Source organism: Mauremys reevesii, linkage group 9, assembly GCF_016161935.1.
Source record: "Mauremys reevesii isolate NIE-2019 linkage group 9, ASM1616193v1, whole genome shotgun sequence".
Taxonomy (NCBI): Eukaryota; Metazoa; Chordata; order Testudines; family Geoemydidae; genus Mauremys; species Mauremys reevesii.
Window position 1 is genome coordinate 100,641,242 of NC_052631.1, and position 20,460 is coordinate 100,661,701.

General features: G+C 45.1%; 1 protein-coding gene across 5 annotated transcripts in view; it reads left to right on the forward strand.

Moving 5' to 3' along the window:
- Positions 1 to 19,365: 19,365 nt before the first annotated feature.
- The window catches only part of KLHL13 (kelch like family member 13), a 120,297-nt gene continuing 119,202 nt past the window's right edge, over positions 19,366 to 20,460 (forward strand). For all 5 annotated transcript variants that reach the window (XM_039488914.1, XM_039488912.1, XM_039488917.1 and 2 more), the window contains exon 1: positions 19,366 to 19,530. The gene's annotated coding sequence lies outside the window, so the exon portion shown is untranslated. The remainder of the gene's footprint in view (positions 19,531 to 20,460) is intronic.

Consider the following 20,460-nt stretch of genomic DNA (forward strand, 5'->3'; position numbering starts at 1 on the left):
TCAGGTTGCTGGATAGCCTCCAGAAATTGTCACAAAGTACCAGGCTGCCTGCATCCCCTGAAATTCATGCATCTCCTCTTGGGGATTTGCTTGATTTACTCTTTACATTTTCTCTCCTATAATTGGACCTGGTCTCCTCCTCATTTTTCACTCTGTTTCTTGTTTTCATTATTTCCCAATAAAGGAATTCATGGAATTGCAAGAAAACAGCTCTTTTTAGGTCTTCCTTACCTCTGCCCAGGTAGTACCACCTTTTGATGGAAGTGTTTTCCTTGGCTAAACAAAAGTGGATAATGCCAGTACAAACTCCACTAACAAACGCCAGAAGACTGGAAAAACACAGAGACTTGCAGGAATCTTTGATCTACCACATTTCTTTGCTTGAGGTATCATTGCTGCCTAGCAACAGTGATTATGGCAGGATTCTTGTCAGCAGGACTGAGACCTCACATAGCAAGGATAACGGCTGGCTTCTCAGCATTTAAAGTTGCTTGCAGAGTGGTTGTCGCTGTGTTGGTCCCAGGATATGAGAGAGAGAAAGTAATATCTTTTATTGGACCAACTTCTGTTGGTGGATAGTACAAGCTTTCAAACTACCCAGAGTTCTTCAAGTCTGGGGAAAGAAATCAGGAAAGGATTTTAAAGGCAGCTGCTACCTTTGTATTTTGCACATGGTCCAAGAGGGGACCAGCAGATTTCCCTAAAACAACACACCTAAGGGGCAATCACAGACATATATGTAATACTGTGTGTAGAATCTTAAGGACATAAAGACCATGCTGTCCGTACAGGAAAGGTATGAATACAAGAAAAGCCCTGGAATGCTTAGTCTCTTCAGACATTAAGAGTGTAGGTGTTTTCCTGCTCTAGTGGAAAGGAGAATGACTTTACCAAGGTGAGGCTCAAAGACTAGTGAAAGGTCAACTTGCAGACAAACAAACAAATATCCCACCACATAGACTAAAGTGGCGACTGCCACCTGGAATTCACTTAAGTTATCACTTCTATTGATCATAGTTTCTCCTAAACCAAGGTCAGTGTCTGTCTCACACTAGCAATGCATGATTCTTCAGCCACTTGCTAATGCTGCATTATGGGTCTGCGGCTGAGTACAACAAATTACATGCATAATTTCCAAATACTGTGGTACAGCTTCAACCATTTGTACCAAACCAATTTCCATCAAGCCATTCCAACCTACCCAGAGCGAAGGGCTTTGCTCCTATGTCCTTGGCAACACTCTCCCCCAGTTCAGCAGTGGACTGGATGCCAGTTGTCTGCCCGGATACTACTGCTACTCCCTCTTTCTCCCACAATTTCCCAGAGGCCGCTGCATTATTGTTTGTATTACAGTTGCACCTAGAAAGCCAATCAAAACCAGGGGCTTTCGGGCTAGGTGATGTATAAACTGATACTGATATTCAAGCCTTGCCATAGAAAGCTTACAGTCTAAAAAGACACGAGAGACAGCAGATGGGAGGGGAAAGAGTCACAGAGAGGTGGAGTGATTTGCCCAAGGTCACGTAGCAGGTCAGTAGCAGAGCCAGGAATAGGTAGGGGCAGCAGTGAAATGGACAAAAATCATGTCAGTTTGAGCTGTCAGGAGCATATATCATTCTAGAAACACCATGTTTTAGTGTTTCCTAACCAAAATAGTTTGGGATTTTGATTCTGCAAAAAGTTGAGGTTTTATCTTCATCTCTATTGAGAACATGTCCTCCCCAACCTCTGCCCAAAACTCAAAGTAGTCTCAGAATGGAAATTCAGTTTCCCAGAATCCTAAATAGAACCCAGGTCTCCTGACTACCACTCCAGTGACCAGTCTGCTAGACCATGCTGCTTGCATAAAGTGTGTGTGTGTGGGGGGGGGATTCCTTTGTGCATATGGAGCCTGATCTCCTGAGATTCTGAGCACCCTCAGCTCCTGCTGATGTCAATGGAAGTTGAGAATGCTCCGCACCTTGTTGGATTGAGCCTGTTGTGTACAAAGCCTTTTGAGATGAAAGTGCTATATAATCAGTTAATAAAAATGCCATCACTTTGACATGTGGTTTGACCGATGTCCAGCCTTGTGCATTTGTTAACCATTTATATTTAATGTAAGTTACTGTAGCATTTTAAAAATGATTATAAATTTCAGCATGTCTCACCTCTTTCATTTAGGCTCTTTTATGCACAGAAAACAGTCTCTAGCTAATTTAAAATCAGCTGCATATCACTGACTGAGGAACTGGAAACCAGCAAGAGGAGGGAATCTGTCAGTTCACATCAGAATCCCAGTGTATACCAACGGGCATAGCCATTGATCTCCACTCAAGAGAAAGGTTCTAGGGAGATATTAGCTCTTCATCTCCCAGATGAACAGAAACTCGGGTTTGATTTCCTGCCTTTTATTCTCTTTAGAAATTTTTCTCTCTCACTTTTGGAGACCTCCTGTTCCCAGCCTCCTCAGGCAATGAAGTAGTTTCTGTACACAGGGCAGCTGTGTTGTCAAGAACACTTCTGAATTCTAATCCTGTATTGGGTCATTCACAGCACACCTCATGAATACAGCCAGCACTGGAGAATGGGAGGAAGAGAGGCATTTGTAATAGGGAAATGCCATAGCAAGATGTGGAGTAATTTTTTCCTATACAACTGGCCTTAAGTGGAAGCATGGTTTGAATTGCTTCTCACCACTACAGGGACCAGATTTCCGGGTCACAGTGGACTCGCTTGTTAGCTAGCTGGTATAACTGCTGCCAAGTGGTCATTAAATTTTAAAACATTTTGTATTTAAATATATATTTATATTCTAAAGCAAGGACACTTCAAGAAACTGGCCTATGAAGTTTTACCAGTTCATATATTCCATGAAGATTAAATTAGTCATGAACTATTATTTTATTATTGATCAAATCCAAGACATTGGTGGGAAAGGATCAGACATTCATATTTACCCAGTCATGTGTATTTCTATGTGACTAAGATTGATATATACTTTCCTTGAGTTCAAATTAAAAGAGTCTTTTCTGCCCCTCTCCCCATCCACCCCTACTCTCATTCTGACTTTATACATACCGTATATTAACCGAGAACAATAGAGCTTGAAGTGAACATGAAATCATGCATAAACTACTGCTCCATCTCTCAAGTCTTATTCGAGGGTGATTACAGGTGCTGTTGCAATAGCATTTTGAGTCAGGGTTATGGTTAAATTGTAGCTCTGAAGGAGGCAGAAGTCTCCACAAACCACTGGCTTCACAGTTAGCCAGCTGAATGTGGTGCAATGCAGAAAATTTCTGTATACTTTCCTCCTGTTGTGTACTGACAGGTGTCTAGAGAGGCACAGAGAATGATGCGTCCTGGCCTCAGTTAATCTCTGGGGCGTCTAGGTAATGATCAATGTTGGGAATGGGGAATATGGCCAATCATTTCTAGAATTTTTTCCTCTCTCTTACATTTAACTTTGATCTTTATAGTTCCTAGAAGGAAATATGTTAGAAACTGGAAGGATGATGAACTAAGCAGACAAATGCATGTACAGATCAAATATATTTGCAGCTGCCACTGGTTTGTCGTTAAGCACTGATTGGGTCCCAGTGGCAGTAAGAAGGCCCAGGCTCACATGTTGTTATGGGATAGCCAGCATTATTTAGCTTTCACACCACTGGACTTGCTTCTAAAAATTGGTTTGAGCCATCTTTGCTAATGGGGCTGCTACAGTTTGGAAGGAACTGCCAACAAAGTGCAGACACTGTTTGCCTGTCACTTTGTGGGAGAGGAAGAGTCAGGATTTACTCTGGGTGGAAGAGAGATGAAGGCATGCAAATATACAGGATGAGATCCAATATCTTGGGGAAAATTCCAAACAACCCCCCACCCCCTATTCTAGCCACCTCTTGTATCCTGTCTGACTGGGGGGATCGATCTAAGTTACGCAACTTCAGCTACGTGAATAAGCAACATACTTAGACCTACTCACCGAAGTGTCTTCACTCTGTCTGCGCCTCTCGTGGTGGTGGAGTACAGGAGTCGATGGGAGAGCGCTCGGAGGTTGATTTATCGCGTCTAGACTAGACACGATAAATCGCACGCCCCCCCGGATCGATAGCTGCCCACCGGTCCAGCAGGTAGTGTAGACATACCCCTAGACTGTGAGCTCTCTGGGGGGAAACTCCTTTCTTTATTACATGTCTGTACAGCATCTAGCACAGTGGGGCCCTGATCCTTGGCTGGGTTCTTAGATGTTACTATCGTAAATGATAATGACAGGGCAGCAGCCTCTCAACTGGGTGAGGTGGACAGGGGTCTTTCTTTCTTTCTGAGGAGCAATGAAACGTGGGAAGACAGTACTCCATGCCTGGTCCCCTCATCCTTTCTTTACTCTGCAGACACACCCACTGGAATTCCAGGAGGAGGCTCCCAGGGAGGAAATCTCAATGACGATGGTCTTACAGAGAGATTCCCTGATTGGACATGGGGCAAATCCTCAGAGATCTGAGCCCAGCACAAGGGGATCTGCAGAAGGCCAGAGCAGTGCTGCCAACTCTCATAATATCTAGTGTTTTTTCTTAAGGCTCCAGCTCCTGGAGTCATGTGAACTCAACTTTCATTTTTTAAAAGGTAAATTTCTGGCCCTCCTGGTTGCAGAGAAGAACTTGAATAGTGACTCTTAGAGGTTCAGAAACCAGGCAGCATATATAAGAACCCCAATTTTGTTATTTTAAAAAAATCTCATTATTTTAAAGCCAATTTTATAAATTTCGGGGGCCTGACTCATGATTTTTGAACACTTGGGGTTGGCTGTACTACTGGAGCCAACCAGATGGGGCCCTGCACCTTTGAACTGGTTCTAGCCTGACTCCCCCAGCTCCACTGGAGACAACCCCTCACCGCAGCCGCAGCTAGGAGCGCCAAGATGGGTATGAGTGGGAGTGAAGTAGCGTTGAGGGCTCCATGGGAGTCCTGGGATGGAAATATCTTTTCTGACCAAGTGCCCCCCAGGACCAGAGGGAATTGGCATCATACAGCCATGTGGCCTGGTGAGGCTTCTCCCTCCCCTCCCCAAGCACGTTCCCCCTTGGGACTGGAGGATCTTGCGGGACAGTATCATGGATCTCAGTGAGGAAGCGGGGAGACAGGGCCCTGTTGTTAAATAGATATTTCATCTCTGTAGGGCAGCTTTATCTACGAGTCTCTCACGATTAACCTGGTGCTTTAGGACTGGCTGTGGATTGCATCTGCTGGAGTATTCTAACAGGGGGAAGTTGCTAAGGACTCTTTTCTAGAGTTCTGCTTGTCGTATAACCCTCTGAGTGGGCTATGTTCCTTCACTATTGGCCTGTAACAGGGTCGGTACTCACCCCTGCCGCGCCTCCTGCTGGTCGGTCCCAGAATGTCCCTCGGTCCGGCCCTGGAGCGCCCCCGGCAGGCTGGTGACCCGCCTGTTCTTTGGCCCCGGCGTCCCTCCCTGGACCCGGTGCCCGCTATCTATAATTGGGTCTCCCCCTCCCAGGGGAACCCCACGCTACTATCCCCGCCTTGCCTCAGTAGTGGCTACTGTCAGTCATGGTCTAGCCCCACACCCTGGGGCAGACTGCAGTATCAGCCCACTCATCACAGGCAAAGGGGGTTTGGATCTGCTGCTTTGTCCTACCCTTAGGTTGCCCTCGGCAACCCCTCAATACCTGTGGCCGTTTGCTAGGCCACAGCCTGGGGCTTTCCTGGCTGGAGCCTCCTTAGCTCCTCAGCCTGTCCCCCAGCCCTGCTTCACTCAGGTATCTAGTCTCAGCCTCTAAGCAGCCAGGCCCATCTCTCTCTGGAGGCAGAGAGAGACTCTGTCTGGGCTCTGGCTTCCCTGCCTCTTATAAGCCCCAGGGCTTCAGTTTGGGGCGTGGCCTCCAGCTGCAGCCACTTTCCCAATCAGCCCAGCTCTGTCAGGCTACTTTTAACGCCTTAAAACCCCGGAGCAGGGTCCACCCTGCTACATGGCCCCAAGAGTAAATCATATTAAAATATCAGTTGAATAGAAAATGAAAGCACTCTGGTAGTATCAGTATTGGGGGAATAGATTGAGGTAAGGAGCATTGCAACCTTGTCTCAGTGTGTGTGATTGGCCCATTCAAATGTATCAGAATGCAGCAATGGGCCCTACTGCTTGCAGGTGGAGAAAGTCATATTATCTGGAGTCAAAATGCCACCAAAACCTTTCACGTTCCCATTGTCTTCATGAGAGTATTTGCTGCTGATCTGAAAGGAAAACAAAATTGTAACCATATTTAGAACTGTGTAAACCCAATAGATAAATATATACACCTGCCAGTTTGTAAAGAGACAAACTACAGAGAGAGAGCAGTTCATTTGGTATAAATATATTCAGTTATTTCAGCTAAAATTAGTTAGGGACAGCAGCACATGAAATAAACAAGATACCATCATTTGATTTTAATGTCTTTCCACCTTGCTGCAGGCCAAAATTCAATTAAAATTCAGATTTGCTATGTTAAAGTGCAATTCCCACCCCCCATCCCCCAGGAGCTGCATAATAAAGAGAAAATGGCATCCACAACACCTGCCTAGAATTCTGAACGTCAACAACCACCCCAGAAAGTGTGGGAGCTGCAGTGCTGCAGCAGGAGTAATTTATCTTTTCAGGCCTCCTTGCCAGTAATATGGGGCATCGACGAAACATTTTTGCACAGTCAGAAATTTGTGGTTTTAAACCCTAGGCTTCTTGATTGAAAAAACATTGGAAATTTCCCAATTATTTTCTCCCTCCTAAAAGGACAATTGATTATTTTAAACGTGAGTTGTGAACCAGACAGTGCGGTGGGTCGAAACAGGCTCAGCAGTCCTTTGCATTCATAGAACACAGAGGGGTGAGAAAACTACAACAAAAACTGATAATGATAGATAAATGTTTGACAAGCTGCAGCCAAGTCTAACAGTTCTGTTGCCAGCAGGATCGTCATGTGGTGTAAAAATCAACACCCAAAACCACAGCTTGCTCATGTCTATAGATTTTATTAGTTTAATTTATGCAACCACTAGTTACAGCAATTGCATCTGAATTTAGTAATACACAGTATTACCAACCCCAAACATCCAAAAATCATGAGTCAGACCTGCCACCCCCAAATCATGAGATTGGCTTGAATATCATGAGATTGAAAAAACGGGGGACTTTTTATTTGCCTTCTGGTTTTTGTGTCTTTAGGTTTCACATTTTCAAACTTTTCTCTGCAACACTGAGGGCTTGTAACTGATCTTTTTCTTTTTTCTTTTTTTTTAATGAAAGCAGAGATTCCAGGAGTTGGGGCTTTAAGAAAAACGCCAAATATTATAACACTTCTGATAAAATGCCACAATAACAGCTGGAAACACCTCATAGCAAACATGGCAAAGAAAAATAAGGTACAATATGCAAGTGATTCCTTACAATGGTAGCTTTGGTACTACAACTAAGGTGTTTGCCACAGAAATTCAGTGTGTTTGAATGTATTCTGTGTATGTTTAATTCAAATTTTAATACAAACTGCTATAGAAAAGACTTGAAAAAAATAAGTTTAGTCACCTAACATCAGATCAATATATCAAGGCAAAAATGTAGAGTGCGGTTTGTGCTGGGCAACTCACAGTTATTAGCATGGTGAATTTTTCTTTTCTTATAAACAGGTTTACACTGAGAAGAATAAATGCCAGGGTTCAGATGTCATCATGCATAAGTCTGTGCTGAAAACCCCTCCTCTAGGATTTCCTCCCACCAGTCACAGCTTCTAGTGCATGTGTTACAGTGAGAGGGTACCTTCCATCCAGCCTTGTGTGGGCCTGTGGGGGGAATGGAGGTAAGACTTAGGTCAAAGAGGATCCTTCACACTGCGGAGAGCCCCTGTCCTGGGACTAGCTTTTCCCGAAGTGGGCAGGAAGGGGATGGGTTCAGGTCCTCTATGCAGGCTAAAGCAGGTCTAAGGATCACTCTGACTTGTACCCTGTTGCAATAGCTACAGCGGGGGTAGGCAACCTATGGCACGTGTGCTGAAGGCGGCACACGAGCTGATTTTCAGTGGCACTCACACTGCCTGGGTCTTGGCCACCAGTCCGGGGCCGGGGGGGCTCTCTGCATTTTAATTTAATTGTAAATGAAGCTTCTTAAACATTTTAAAAACCTTATTTACTTTACATACAACAATAGTTTAGTTATATATTATAGACTTATTGAAAGAGACCTTCTAAAAACATTAAAATGTTTTACTGGCACATGAAACCTTACAGTAGAGTGAATAAATGAAGACTCGGCACAGCACTGCTGAAAGGTTGCCGACCCCTGATCTACAGAATGGCTGGGGCCTAAGACTGTCCTGGCCACATCTTCCTCCTCTGCCTTCCCTGCCCTAGCACATCTCCTCTGCCGCGGGGCTCCTGTGGAGGTGGCAGAGAGAACACAGCTGCAGGAGGGCTACATGTGGAGTCTGCAGAGCGGTGCTGCACTGGGCCCAATGTCTTAGCTCCTGCTAGGACAGTGCATGTGAATGGTTAATGTAAGTCCAAGGTAGGACACTGGGCAAGGGGCTGGAGAAGGATCTAAGCAGAAAGTGAGCCATGAAGGCCCAGCTTTATGGATAGAACTGAGCCTCTTTCACTAATAAAGTTCTCCATTTGGTGGTAGCAGAAAGCTGCTCTGTCATGTGACAATCATACAGGGTACGTCCAGACTACCCGCCGTATTGGCGGGTAGCGATCGATTTTTCGGGGATCAATATATCGCGTCTCATCTAGACACGATATATCAATCCCCGAATGCGCTCCCATCGACTCCGGAACTCCACTGGAGTGAGCGGCGGTAGCAGAGTCAACACGGGGAGCCGCAGACGTCGATCCCGCGCGGTGAGGACGGGAGGTAAGTCGGAATAAGATACTTCAACTTCAGCTATGGTATTCCTGTAGCTGAAGTTGCGTATCTTACATCGACACCCCCCCCCCCCAGTGTAGACCAGGCCACAGAAACACAGCCCAGTAACATGGGTCTGTAGCTGTAGCTACCTTCAAGGCAGTAGGGCTGAGCAAAAAACAGGAGGGAATTTCCATCCAAATGAATTCCTATTTTTTCTATTGAAATTCAAAAACAATACCTACAGCTTCTCTTTTTCTTTCTCTGTCCTACTACTGAGATTAGCTTTGTTTCTAAGGTAATGTCTACACTATGAGCTAGGGGAGTGATTCCCCTGCTTGTGTACCCGTACTTGTGCTAGTTCTCATTGAGCTAGTGCTAGTATAAATAGCAGCATCATCATGGTAGCATGGCTAATGGCTGCACAGCTGAGCCGCACCAAGTACATTCCCACTACACAACATTGCCTCTGCTAATTCTTGTAATTGGGAAGTCTGCTCCGTCCTTCTGAAAAACTAATACAGCTGCAGCACAGCCAGTTGGGATTTCTCAGCCCCTGTGTCCATTAGTTCTCAAAGGGATTTTAGAAATATTTGCTCTGTATTTGAAAACTGCAGTGGTCCAGACAAACTGAAGAGCAATCTAATAGGCTCCGGCATACTACCCATTTTACCTCTAATTTCAAATTTAAGGTATTTCTGCATTTCATGCACAGTATCAACAGGATTTCACTGTGCCACACATATCATTATTTAAAAAGCAATATTTTAAAAAGACATCAGGGCACTGCAGCTGCAATCAGTACTAAAGTAATGAGCTTCTAAAGTGATTGACCTGTTCCACCTCAGTGTTTAATGTGTTGCATATCACTTATAATTACTGTGCCAATAGCGGTGGCCAATGCTTTACAACCCACACCCTGTACTAATTCATTCTGTCTCTTTGATAGGAGTGTCACAGAGAGCTGGGAATTTCAGCCAAAACTCATAGCATTGCGAATCTTAAAATTCAACTGTAAATTCGTATCTAGAAATGAGACAAGCAAGGAGTTTTAGAGGCAGGCTTAGACACGGCCATTCCTTCAGACGCTAGCCAGCAAAGTGGTATTCCCAGGAATAACATCTTAATAGTTTTACACACACTGATGTGCACTGGGCACTGCTGTAGTGAAATCCTCAGGGATACCATGCCACCAGCCTTGTCCCCTAAAACTAACATATAGACACACTGCAATGCTCACCAGTGGGGGTGCTCCCTGCAAGGTAGGGTATTCAGCGATGGCGTGAGAGACTTGTCACTTAAGAGTATCTCCCATTCGAAAATTAATCTCCATGTACAGGGCCAGATTGTGATGCCTTTACTCACGTTAAGCAGCATCTTTCCTGCCTCCAGTGGACACGCTTGTGGGGAAAGGTGCTAGTCAACGAGTACAGATTGCACAGCTTAGCCCACAGACATTTTATATTCAAACGTGTTGTAATGCAAATTGACATCGTATTGGTTTGTGTTACTGTCTTTGTTACAGAATATGAACATCTGATGCATTGCTTGAATGACCCACCATCTCTAACTAAAATATTCCTGGGCTGGGGTGTGTGTGTGCAGCATTTTCCTTGCATTGGCTGGTACAACAAGGATGATTTTTTTTTATCATTTTACAGATTTAAAAATTAGGTGACAGAAGAAAACAAGCACATAGGGTGTTGTGAGAGAGACCATTCAACAAGACACTTGTTTAGAGGGGTGAGTCTTTTATGGTTGCTTCAGTTCACACCATGCTGAGTCCAAGGATTTTAATGATCTTACAGGGAATTTTTGATTGGCTTTCTCATTTTTTTTAAAATCCTTCTTTTAAAAGTTTAGGGTTTTTTTTTGGCATATCTAATCCTGTCCCTAAGGATATTCAATTCAATTGTTTGTAGGTTTTAGGATAACTTGTTTATTTATCTCTCAACAAGAAATAACTTACCAAGGGCATGGCTACACTTGCAAGTTAAAATGCTTTAAAGCAGCCCCAGGCACCCTAACTCCTGACCCGTCCACACTGGCAAGGCACTTAGAGCGCCTGGACTCTGCAGCTGGAGTGCTCCTGGTAATCCATCTCCACGAGACGCATAACACTTGTTGCGCCTCGGCTGAACACCCCAGCATCATTGTGAACGAGGTGTTGCATTACTGCACTTTGATCGGCCACCAGAAATGTCCCATAATCCCCTTAAGTCAGTGGCCACTCTCCTCATTGTTTTGGAATCGGCTGTAGGAATGCGGATATACCCTTTCAAAGCTCCATTTCTGACATCCGGCATGCTTATCTGCTCTGGGACAAAGCAACCATTGATGTAGAATATTGCTTGCTGTGAGTGTGTGAGAGAGAGGCGGGGGCAGAAGGGTCTGAACTTACACAACAGCATGCTGACACACTCTCAACACCCCCAAAAACCCACTCTCTCTCCCCCCACATAAACATAACACACTCTCTGTCACAATCCACCCCATCCCCCACATTTGAAAAGCATGTTGCAGCCACTTGAACGCTGGGATAGCTACCACAATGCACTGCTCTTTGTGGCACTGCAAGAGCTGCTAATGTGGCCACGCCAGCGCGCTTTCAGCTGAGAGTGTAAACACTCGGCAGCATTTTCCCTGCTGCGCTCTCCGAAGGCTGGTTTAACTCCCAGCGCTCTACATCTGCAAGTGTAGCTATGCCTCAAGTAAACACTGTACTGATGCTACTGCAATCTAGCCTGACTGTATTCACTCTCCCATTCTCTGTAACTGGTTCCTGCCTCTGACTGTGAGAGAGCCTGTGAGCTTAATATGTCCTATATTGCTCTGAGGATGATCATGATGAAGCACTGCTTAGTATCCTGCAGGACTTGTGGAACTTCATACCTCCTGCTAAAGCGTTGCCCAGAGCACACATAATGAATATTCTCTTATTGTCCCCATGATCAGGTTTATGAGTGGTATGGGGCATATTAAGCTCCTTCACTAGTGGATCAGCCAGAATTGATTGATGGAAAACTCCCAAAGCATTGACATTTACTATATTTGGTTCACTTGGAGCCATCGATCTGTTCTTGTTTGGAGTTGGAGTTGGATTTGGTAATGTATTTCCTGGCAGTAATCAATAATTATTTTATATTCAGTATGATACTTAATTGTGAGTAAACCAAAAGACAGATTGCTTGGATAGAAGAACTATTGATTGCCAGCAGAAGGCACACTTATCAGCTAACTTTCTGAAGAGCAGGAATATGAAACTACTCTTCTGTATTGCGCTGATGACACTGGGAAAGTGACAAATAGCTCTTCTATTCAAGCATGAATGGATGGTATTGAATCAAACTTGCCACATCTTGGGTCAAATTCTTCTTGCCTCATTCACATGAGCAAGGACATAGAAAATCAATGGGAATGCTTGAATAAGGCAAGCAGGGTCTGGTTCTTAATAGGTGCTTTATGATTTTTAAAGTCATAGGTAGCAATATTTTTATCCTGCTTAGATACTATGGTGATAGATGATTTACTAATACCAATAAATATTCTCAATTTCCAGTTTGCTACTCTTAGTGCACAAGGAAAAACAAGAGGCCATGCATCACCTCCTTCTGTATGGAAAGAAATGTCCATAAAGAGCTATCAGTGGTGCCCAAACTATTCCTGTTAACGCTTCCCCCACTTACCAGTAATGGAATCTGTCTGTGCTCCCCTCCCCATTACAGTACAGTTGGCTCAGCAGAAGAATTTGGGCTGAAGGCGGAGCTGGAGTTGGAACTGGGATAGAGGAGGAGCTGGGGCTAGAGGTGGAACTGGCCTGGGGGTGGAGAGGAAAGGAGGGCAGAGCTGGGCTGGGGCCGGAGAGAGCTTTGGATGGGGTGGGAGCTGGGTAAGGGGTGGAATGTTGCTGCGACTGGGACCGGAGCTGGACTGGGGGTGGAGTGGAGTGTGCCCCGCCACGCACCCCCCAGAACATTTCTCCCTGGCACGCCCCATAATTTGGGGACCACTGAGCTAGATTGTGACTTTGCTAAAAGCCCTGAGTAAAGGGCAGTGCAGAACCAGATTTTGACTCACTGAGCATCCCTGGTGTCCCCTTACACCAAGGGGAAATTATCTGCACCAGCCCTATACCTGGCACAGATTCCTTCCCTCTCCACTCAGCTGTTCTGGGGGAGAGGCTCTGCCCTCTTCTTGCCCATCTCTACCCACCTGCCCAGAAAGGGCAACAGCAGCCCTGTGGAAGGTTCTCCCACCCTCCCCCTGCACTGCTACTGGCATTATGGATATGCCAAGGAGTAAGGATGCACCTTGTGCCCCCTGCTCCCCTGAGCAAGTGTCTAGCCAGTATCATGCCTGTGCCTATAATACCAGTTTTGTGCTTCAACAGGAAAAAGCCTTTTTAGATATTTGAGCAATAGGATTAAAATATATCTATCTATCTAGCTCTAGATCTATTCCACATTCTCAAAGCTGACCAAGAGTGATATGTGAAGAAGGAATATCATTTGTCACAAGGGAACAAAGGCATATAAGCGTGCAATGCAACACTGTCTAGTCAGTTGAATACAGAGTTTAGTGAGATGAAAATAGTTTTCTACCACTGAAAGTAATTTTTTATAGAAGGTATTATAGCAATTGGTCATCTAGAACAATAAGGCCTTCCTCTGAAGACAGCAATTAACCTATTATTTTAGCTGACCATTTGAACTTGTGCTCTGTAAATGAGAATGTGATTAGTTAACAAGTCATAAAACAGCCAAAACTTTCATTGCCATCAAACCAAAGCTCTGTTCATTCTGAATCTTGCTGTATGGACATTTTAGTAAAAGAGCCATTGATGGAAGTGATGTTAAAAGAGCTATTGTAGTAGGGTGCATATTTGAAACTGAGTACAGTACAGTTAGCCTTTTGCATTGCCATTTCTTGGAAGCATTGCCATACTGTTTGCCATTTGAATAACCAAAACATTTGTTTTTGTTAATTTTTTGCCACAGCGGAAAAAGACAGAGAGGGAGAAAAACAGAGGGAAAGGGAGGATGAAGCAGCAAAGTTGACTTAAAGTATCACATAAAAAATAAGATTTCCCATCTTGATAAAATCTTCTTTTGGGAAAGTCCAAGTCTGGATACAAACTGATGCTCTATTAGTCAGTAACATTGCTAATAGAGTGTAAGGAGTGTGTATGGATGGATGCAACCAAGTGAGCTATAACTGACATTTGTTGTAGGTGGTGGGGGTCGGAGGAAGTGTTTCTAGGATCAGAAATACTTAAAATTAGTCACCTTTTTATCAGAAAATATTTTTGTTGTTTTTACCTGTTGACAAATAAGCAGCTGATTTCTTCCTTTAGAATTGTCTTCCTTTAGTTCGTTGTTACTATGCCATGAATGTATCCATCTATTCGGCACAGAACAGAGAGCATTAAGGCCCTGATCTTGTAGGCACTTATGCATATGCTTAACTTTAAACATGTGAGTACTCCCACTGACTGTAGCATGAGTAAGTGCTTGTAAGATCAGCAATTTAAATTGTAGTGTTCTTAATGAACCCTAAACATAATTATAGGTATCTGAGCTTTAATAAAGCTTAGCTTCTCATTTAACAAAGCTTCTTGTTGAGCTTTGTAACAAGTAATATTGTAGTTTATGACTTAAATCTGTTAAATTAAACCAAGTTCTGTTTACACCATGTATTGCTTGGGGCCTGGGGTGGTAGCTATGCTTTAATTTTGTTTTCTTGACTAAGTAGTAGCCCACGAAAGCTTATGCTCAAATAAATTTGTTAGTCTCTAAGGTGCCACAAGTGCTCCTGTTCTTTTTATAGTAAATACTGTTATATTGGGAACATCATTGAATGGACCTGGTTCTCTCTCCAGCCCTTTGCATAGTCAATAATAACAGTGCATAGCGTATAATCCATTACTGTTCTGATTAGGTAGTGTTTTGTGCTCACTCTGTATTCACTTAGCACTGCTGTAAAGGACTACAAAAGTTACAAAGCCACAGAGAATCGGAGTCTCTTTTGCTGAAAATACACAGATGAGTCTAAAGGTGGAAAAGCAGGTAGAGTGAATGAGCAGCCTTTTGCATTCCTGAGATTGGAGTTAAGACATCTAACAAAATGTTTAATTTAGTAGCCATTATGACAGCTAAATTTGTGGGGAAAATGTTAGCATTAAACTAGATAAGGGACATACAGCCTACCTCAGCTGTTATCTTTTCAGCTTAATGATCAGGCATATTGGCAATTAAAAGGGATACCTCAGAAAGCAGGAGTGATATAACAAATGAAATATTGTTTTTGGCAACAGAGTTAGTATATTAGGGTGTGAATATAGTATTAGCATGGATTCCAGCACATGCTGTGATACCTGATAGTAAAGTGGTGAATAAAGAAACAAAAATTGCTTTAAAAATGGAGAAATTGATATAAAGGTTCCTTTGAGTAAGCAGGAATTTAAAAGTTTAGTTAAAAACCTTTAAATACAGGAATTGTGGACTAAGGAGAAAAGAGGAAGAAGATTCTATGAAGTATGCCACAAAACAGAGGATAATGCGTGGCTCCAAAGTTATGAAAGGATCAGTGAGGTGCCCATAATTAGACTGTTAACTGGTCACTGTGGTTTGAATAATAATTTATATATACTGAATAGACACAAAGATGGGTTATTAACACATGTAAAGTTAAAGAACCAGCTGATCCCTTGCTATGGGAATGAAAGAGAGTTCCCAGGAAAGAAAGGATCTTTATGAAGAATGTAGAGCAGTTCTCAAACTTCATTGCACCATGACCCGCTTCTGACAACAAAATTACTACATGGGAAAGGGGCCTGGAGCTTGAGCCCCGCTGCCCTGGGGGTTGGGGTGGGTTTAGGCTTCCGGCCCGGTCCCAGTAAGTCTAATACTGGCCCTGGCAACCCCATTAAAATGGGGTCGTGACTCACTTTGGGGCCCTAACCCACACTTTGAGAACCACTTGACATGACAGAACATGTTATGAGGGGTTCAGTGAGAGTACTGGGAAGGTGGGGTGACATTAAAAAGCTCTACTTTGTTTTTGGAGGATATACAGCAGGGTAAGAGAATGTAGTGCCATTAATGTACAAGGAATATTGTATGTGGTGATTACAAGACTCAGCCATAAAGAATAAAAAGAATCACGTCCAATATATTTATGAAAGAAACATAGTGGGTGAGGTAATATCTTTTATTGGAGCAACTTCTGTTGGCAGAAGGGCAGCTTCACAGAGCTCTTCTTTAGGTCTGGAAAAGGAAACTAGACTACCCAAGCTAATTATAAGGGGGCAGAATGTTTAGCATAATGGTTTCAGATATGTTGTTGGGCACCACTTTTAAAATAAAGTGGGCAGTTAACGCCTCTGCACTCACTGGACAATGGAGGGTTAGTAGGTAGCAGGGTGTGTTACAAGTTGTAATGGGCCATAAAACCAGTGCCTATTAAATCCAATTTTTTAGTGTCCAGCAGAGTTATGAATTGAAGTTCCCAGGCCCATCTTTTGAAAGTGTGATGCAGATACAGAAGCTATTCTAATAAAAGGGAGGGATAGCTCAGTGGTTTGAGCATTGGCCTGCTAAACCTAGAGTTATGAGTTCAATCCTTGAGGGGGCCACTTAGGGATCTGGGGCAAAAATTGGTCCTGCTAGTGAAGGTAGGGGGCTGGACTTGATGACCTGTTGAGGTCCCTTCCAGTTCTAGGAGATTAGTATATCTCCAATTATTACCTAAACAATATTATCTCACCCACCTTATTTCTCTTATCCTGGGACTAAGCCCTACTCTACACTACACAGGTTGACATAAGGCAGCCTACTTCATATCTTGTCCTCAGTGGAAAAGTTATATGGTAACTCTGAACATAAAAATAACACTTCTGATCAATTTAAAATGCAAAGGGAAACACTTTATTTTCGTTTGGCTACTAGATTTCTTATTTTAGGCTTGGACTGTAAAACCATTCAAATCTGTACAGAATATAACAAGTTCAGACAAAATGAAATGTAATATCTGCCAAATATCTCATCTGATGTGACTATTACCCATTTGCTCTCTCTGTGTTTCTGTCTTGTGCACGAGTTAGTATGCAACACAAAAGGAGAATGTGACATGCAGGGAAACAGTGGACTGTATGCACAGTGAGGGTGATGTTAGACCACATGGTACTTCAGGGGGGACTGAAGAATGAAGAGCCTCCAATAAACAGCATTAACTCTCCTGAACAAGGAGCATATTGCCTCTTCTTCACTGCTGCTCGCACGACCCCTCCAGCATTCCCCCTTTACAGCAGGCACTCCCATAGCAAATACCCTCCTCTTTGTCCATCTCTCCTTTCTTGCACTATTGTTTTGTTATATTCCTTTCCCCCGTGATGTGTATTTTGGGGGGAAAAAAGACATTCATCATTTTACAGGAATAGGTGAAGAGTACCTAAAAGTCTCTAGGAAAAGCTGAAAATATCACATCTTATAATTCTCTGGTTTGTATATTGCAGAAGAGCGCTAGTGAGGATCCTGGCCTTCTCATACTGGGTATTGTATGAACACATACTTTCTTGTAAAGCATCACATGTATGCATGACACTTTACAGGACAGTAAAATACAGATGTTTGCACTGACTAGTTTGCACTATAAAGCCTATCACATGGCCACAAAGAACTCGCTTCAGGATCAAGACTTACAGTTAGAAGTCACATGCATGATAGAAGATGAGACAGTGAGAGGCCTGAGGAGGGTTGCCATAGGTTAAGGTTGTGGTTCTCCTTGTAGCATATGTATCATATCGGGCCCTTTTTGTGTCACAGAGCAATTTCATTTCTTGACTCTTGGTACCTCACATGGCTCAGCCCTGCTACCCCTGGATGTTACTTGGACACTAGGTGCTGCAACAAGCAGATCTGTTGATGCAGACAGTGGGTCAGATGAAAACCCAGGGTGCAGTTAGGCCACATGCATGACCCTAGGTCCCTCTTCCTCCTTATACAGCCATCATATGAGGAAGCGAGTGACTCCCAGGCAGGATGAGTCAGTATCACTGTCCTGTTACAAGGTGAACTCTGAGGCCCAGATTGATCAAGGGCGATTACCAGTCAGAAAACACTTCAGCCTCCCTGGACACTCAGTAACAGACCCAAAAGTGGCAATTTTTCAACAAAAAAACTTCAGAAACAGACTCTAATGAGAAACTGCAGAACTGGAATTAATTTGCAAACTGGACACCAACAAATTCAGCCTGAACAAAGACTGGGAGTGGATGGGTCATTACAAGAACTAAAAACTAATTTCCCAATGCTAATTTTCCCTGTTACTCACACCTTCTTATCAATTGTTTGAAATGGGCCACTCTGATTACCACTACAAAAGTGATTCTTCCTCTTGTTGATAATAGCCCTCTTTAATTGAATTGTCTCATTAGGATTGGTAAGGCAACCCCCATCTTTTCATCTACTATGTGTGTATCTATCTATCTATCTACTGTATTTTTCACTCCATGCATCTGATGAAGTGGGTCCTATCCCAAAAAAGCTTATGCTCAAATAAATTTCTTAGTCTCTAAGATGCCACAAGGACTCCTCGTTGTTTTTACCTCAGTATAGTGACACCAGCACAGGTTTCCCTAGTCTACCAAGGCCTACGTGAGTGATCCAGTTGTTACCGAAATATCGGGTCTGTCTAGCTGAGAGCCAATAACAGCCTGACAGGGATAAGGAAAGATTGCTTTATTCTGCAGAATAAAAGAAGAGTTCTGTACTCAGGTACAAAGAACTCTGCTTCATACAAATTTCACAAACTTTTTATACACTTTCAGATAAAGACCATGCCGTGTTAACACTTCATTGGTGGTTGCCAGACCCCATGAAACTGTTATCCGGTCAGTGAAAACCAGTTTGAAGCTAGTTCCTTCTGCTTCAAGGCAGAGGAGGAAAGACAGTTCAAAAGTTCAGGTAACTGTGTATGTGAGGCTTCCGCTTTCCCCCAGGGGCTGCCTGCTAGTTGTTAAGGGGGGTTACCAGTAACTTTCACACAGTGGCGCCTGTGGCTGAGCTGGGGACCAGCAGTAACCCATTCTCAGGGGGGCAGGTGCCCCCCAATAACCCCAAGTCTTGGAGCCCCACCATGAGGCGACTGAGCTGTCACCAGCGTGACGGGGGAGGAGGGCAGCCCCAGGCCTGACCCCCCCCCAGAGCCGTGTCCACCTTCTCGCCAGCTGGTGCGCTCCTAGGGGCCAGCCAGAAGGACACACGGCTTGGGGAGATTTAGGGTTGAGAACAGGTGGGGACTTGCCCCTCCTCCCCTTTCCAGAGCCCCAGCCCCGCCCCCTGCCTCAGGCTCGCCCCAGCCCAGCATCTTTCCTCCCCCCGCCCCTCGCAACTGCCTGGCCAGTAACTTAATCCCGACCCCCCGCGCAGGCGCAATGGCGCGCGGCCGCCATCTTGGCGGCGTGCCGTCGGCGGGGGGCGGGGCGAGCGGGTCCGGGCCGGGGGGGGGAGTCTCCCAGTCCGGACTCGGGACTTTTGAAAAGCTCCGGAGTCGGGGGGGCCGCGGGCTCCGGGGCCGAGCCGCCGCCGCCTGAGGCCGGGACCGAGCCAACCGGCGCCTGCTTCTCTCCGGCGGGGCAGCTCCGGGGCTTCCGCGCCCAGCGGGTGAGGCGGGTTGGTGCCGGGGGGAGCGGGCGCCCCTCGCCAGGGTTGGGGTGAGGGGGCGCTGCGTACCCCGCCCCGGTGAGCGGGTGCCGCTGAGGAGGGGGGGTCACGGCGCGGGGGGAGGGGGAATAGAGGGGGTCAGTTTGAGCGCGCGGGGGTCACCGCGTGGGGGGAGGGTAAGAGGGGGTGACTGTGCGCGGGGGAGGGGGTGACTGGGGGGGCTGTGTCTCTCTCTCTCTCCTCCCCCTGCCCGGGAAGCTGGGTCCCTCTCCCCCCTCCCCCGTTGGAAGAAGTGCCATGCTGCTGCCTTCCCCCTCCAGACAGACACTTCCCGGGCTCAGTAGCCCCCTCCCCGTCCCGCCCGTCACCCCCCTGCTGCCCTTTGCTCCCCGTTTGGGTGCCGCGTGCAGGGAGCGTGTGCGGGGTCCATTGCCGAGCTGCACAGTAAGCGGAGGGAAAGAGAGGTGTCTGTGACAGTAATTGACTTGGCTGGGCTCCCTCCCTGCTCTGCAGTTAGGCCCCGCTCTGTTCCTCCCTGGGGACTATTCACGGTCCTTGATGTGCTGTGCTAACTTGTGAAACCCTCTGAGCTCTTAGCACAGTTCCTCTGCGCAACTTCAGAGATGCACACATGCACCTAATGTACCTTGTTTGCTTGGTGGAGGAGAGGGATATTTTTGAGTGTAAGCATTCTGAGTGCTAACAAGATACTGACACCAGCTTTCTGAGCTGCTGCAGACAGCAACAGAGAGGTATTGTGCTTCAAATAATCTAGAGGTGTGAGCTATGTCTAAATATTGTACAGAATATTACTGAGAAGCCTCAGTAATTCTCATTTTGCTAGTCTATACATTTGGTAATCCTCATCAGAAACCTTGAGGAACTCTCCCCATTTCTCATCAGAGATTTCATAGCAAAGCCAATTCTGTA